The following is a 4,224-nucleotide window of genomic DNA, read 5'->3' on the forward strand; positions in this document are numbered from 1 at the left end:
GTGTGTGGGGGACTGTGCGCTGTCAGGCCTGGCCAATCTCCACTCCGCTGCAGGCCAGTGACAGGTGCTAATGCTGGGGCGAGAGGTTGCACGGGCGTCTGTGCTCCCCACAGTGATAACACTGACCGACCTCCAAAAGTACACAATAACACACACTCTCACACACAGTGGCTTGGCTTACTGATAACTGCACTTCAGAGGCATTCTGTTTGTGTGTGTTGGATTGATTTTTCTAAGGATTCCTCTTCAGTGCCAGCAGGCCTTCCTTCAAAGCCTTCCATAAGAGCCTGTTATATCTGTGTGTGTGCGTGTGCCTGCGTGTGTGTGCGTGTGTGTGTGTGTGGTTGTGGCTGTGTGTGTGCGTCAAACAGCAACCCTGTGCTTTGCCTTGGTATTCATATATCATTAGGTGTTGGATGGCAGTTTATTTAATGATGGGAAACTGGGAAATGTAAAGCTGGGAAATGCAGCGTCGCTGTCCAGCAGTGGCAGACACAGACATACACTGACACAGCAGATGTTAACAGATTCTGGGCTTTCCAGGAAAAAAGAGGATCTGCTCATCCTTGTCTCTACTTTCTCTTTTGATCTCACCTTTCCTTATATTTCTCCCTGCTTGATTCACTGTTCCTTTGAGTGTGTATTGACTCCAGATAGATGGAAAAACTGTCTGGAGGAAACACAAAAACCCTTTAAATCTATCCGGATTTGCTTTGCTAACCTAATAATCTGAGAAAATTCTTTGATTTGTTTTAAGAACTTGTAGCTTTATCAGAGGTGTCAGAGTACGGATAAATTTTGTGCTTTTTTGAGGCCATTAAGGTTGAATCTTTTCTGTTTACAGTTTATCCAAATGTTTTCTCAACTGTTTTGCAATTTTTTTATGCAAAATTTTCTATCCAGTGCTGGATTTAACAAAATAGCATAACTTCTTTCAAATAATGCAGCTTCTCTGAGTTTAACTTTAAGTACAACACTTCAAGATGTTTATCTATAAATTGTAATATGGTTAATATATCTTGTACAGCTAAGTTAGATAATACCTAACAGTCTAAAGCGTGGTACAACACAATCTTTTACACCACTAAAAATGGTCCTTATTTAAAAGATGAACCATTTAAATGCTCTTTAGTTACACAAGGACGGTCGATTCTGTTCAGACAGGAATCACATGAACATCACAGCCTCACTGTTACACCACTGCCTGGGTTTCAGAGGTGGTAGTGAGTACTTTTTTGAGTACTTTAGAAAGTATTGTACTTGAGCATATCTTTACTCAAGTAAAATTAAAAGTAGCCATCCAAAAATGACTCAAATAAAAGTGAAAAAAATTTTGGGCAAAAAAGTTTCCCAAATTCTGAGTTATTAACTCGATTATATGATTTAATATGTTTAAAATAATGTTATCAGACAGACAGAAATTTAAAATTACATGTAATTTCTGCTGTTTTAAAGATTAAAATGAAAAACATAATACAGATAAGTAACATAATTGCAAAATAACAAATTTAGACAAAAGGAAACATTTTCCAACTGTATGCTTTTAAATATAAAACTTATTAAACTAATATTTACAGCAGGTAGTTTATACACACACTGTAACACTTCCAGTCTTTACTGGATAGATAAAATAACTGGACAGATAGAAAATATTACAAGAACAACCACGTTCAGGTAAAATCAAGCAGTCCTGAGTAAAGATAAAAAGTACAGTATAGCCTCGCAACTCCTAAAAGGTATTTTTTTTCCTAATATCCTACTAAAGTATATGCAACTTAATAAATGAAATTAGTTACCACCCACCTCTGCTAGTTTCATACCACTGCTTCTTTGATGCTAACTACGGATCAGATGATTTTAGTTTGGGGCGATGTCAGCTGAATTATTTATGAGTAATTCCCCATCATAAATAATTGATGGGGAAGACTATACTTTAGAAAGTATAGCCTTTAGCTGCCTGACCAATTTCTAATTTGAAATACAGAGTTTGCATTAAGCAGATAAGGTTAATTGTTTAATAAAGTTCTTGAGGCAAAAACACTTCCGGGGTTAGTTTTGTCAATAAATATGCTATAATTTAATAGATATCATTTAATTAGATGTTCATATCTAATAGGCTTTCCAGTCATCCAATAAGCTGACTGTTGCTTGTCATTTGTGTGGAGCTTTTAGTTGAAGACATGGTTGAGTCCTGCTGTGATGGATGTTATGAAAACAAATTAGCATTAGCATTCTAGCTAATACTGAATTTTCTGAGTATTGGAGTGAATTAAGAACACAGCAGGTTTGGAATGCTTCATTTCTTCAGTGCAGGGCACAGCTGTGGGGTGAACTGAGAGGCCGGCAGGGTCTCTGTACCAGACTCAGTGTGTCCCTGGTTCTCTGAACTACATTAGATGATTGTGCTGTTTTTATTATTCTATTTTGGAAAACATCAACTAAAGTTTTGTTGTTGTTGTTTTTTATCTAATGTACATAGTTCTTGCTTCAGAATGAGTTTTGAAGTCATGTTTTATTGCATGAAATACGAAGAAATAAAACTTAATATTACCCAGATCTTTGAGCACAGTTAATGCTGGGTGATGTTCATTTCTCAGATTTATATTCAACCTCTGGGAAAAAATAGAATGCCGCATTAGCTTTGGCAGAACTTTGCACTAGCAAACAATGAATCTGTTTTAGCAACTTTACACAAATTTTGTTTTAGAAATATAAAATTATGTTTCACAAAAAGGTAATATTTATATACACAATGGAACTGCTGCTGATTAGAAGAACACCTTAATATAATAGCTGGAATTTACTTGGTCCTGTGTTGTAAAAAAAAGTCCCAACACCTTTATCACCTCATACTGCCAGGAGGCACAGTTACCCAGTAAAATGGACAGAGGAACAGAATAAACCAGTTGTTTTAGTGTCTGCATGCCTGGCTTGTCACACACAAACACAGAGAGAAGAAGTAGGTTGCAGACTCTCTGGCTCCAACATTCGAGATCCTTCTGATAGCCGAAAACATGGAAGACACAGAGGATAAAAGATTAAGATGCAGCAGAGGCTTGTGTAGATTTGCTTTTGACAGGCATGAAGATTAGGTTGCACTTAGAAGAGGTCTGGAGTGTGAGCGGCTCCAAAGCAGCTGATCCGCTCCGCTGTGGCAAACTAGTGTGCTGTAAATTCATTTCCAACCAGATAGGCAGGGGTCGGCAAGTTTGGTTGATTCAACATGTGTTTTATTTTCAAAACTGGAATAACTTTTGGCATATTCCTGGCATTGTTTTAGAGCACAGTTTCTAATTTCCTGTCGTCCAGCATTGATCTCTTCCTCAGTAATGTACCTCTAGCTCATTGTGTTGCTGTCACAGCTGACTCAGCAGAGGAAATCTCAGCCAGCAATCACAGAGGTTATGGGTGTCATTTCATTTCTGCTCCTGATAACACAGAGAAAAATGCTGTTGATGTTGCTGTGTTTCACTTATCCCATTATAATTTACAGAACTTCAGTGTGTTCTGCTTTTACCAGTTATGGTTTGGGCTCAACATAACCATGCATTGAATGTTAAGATCACAGTCAGGCTTTGTTTTGCTGAATAAAGTAGCTTTGTTGTTTCCTGTCTAAGTTTTGCAGAAAGATTTGGTGCTATATGTAAAAAAAATTCTCAAAGAAATATAATAATATGATTATCACTGTAGAGTGTATATTATGGACATTATTAGATTAAATTAGAATATTTATTGCCATTGTTATTTTGTCAGATTAAAAATGTTTTTAAAATAAAACCTGTAAGGACATATTAAATATAAGCCCATATTTTTGCTAAAGATGTTTTTTGCTCTGACATTCTTTATATATATATATATATATATATATATATATATATATAAATTCCCTTCTCACCCTCCACGGGTGGTCTCTTTCATCCTCTGAGCTCGGGTCCTCTACCAGAGGCCTGGGAGCTTGAGGGTTCTCCTCCAGTATCTTGGCTGTTCCTAGAACTGCACATTTCTGGACTGAGATGTCTGATGTTGTTCCTGGGATCTGTTGTAGCCACTGCTCCAGTTTGGGGGTGACTGCCCCGAGGGCCCCGATGACCACAGGCACCACTGTGGTCTTCACCTTTCTTGTAATCAATCCAAGCGGTGCACAGGTTGGTGTGTTGGGTTTTGCAGTCTCGGGCGACTGTGTGGTCTACAAGGAGTTGGTGTTTGGCTCCTCTGCTATTTATG

General features: G+C 37.7%; 1 long non-coding RNA gene across 1 annotated transcript in view; it reads left to right on the forward strand.

Moving 5' to 3' along the window:
* Positions 1-4,224, forward strand: part of LOC106958311 (uncharacterized) — a 108,106-nt gene that overhangs the window by 62,121 nt on the left and 41,761 nt on the right. The window lies entirely within an intron of this gene.

The sequence above is a fragment of the Poecilia latipinna genome, unplaced genomic scaffold (assembly GCF_001443285.1).
Source record: "Poecilia latipinna isolate Pla-1442-1.1 unplaced genomic scaffold, P_latipinna-1.0 Scaffold977, whole genome shotgun sequence".
Taxonomy (NCBI): domain Eukaryota; kingdom Metazoa; phylum Chordata; class Actinopteri; order Cyprinodontiformes; family Poeciliidae; genus Poecilia; species Poecilia latipinna.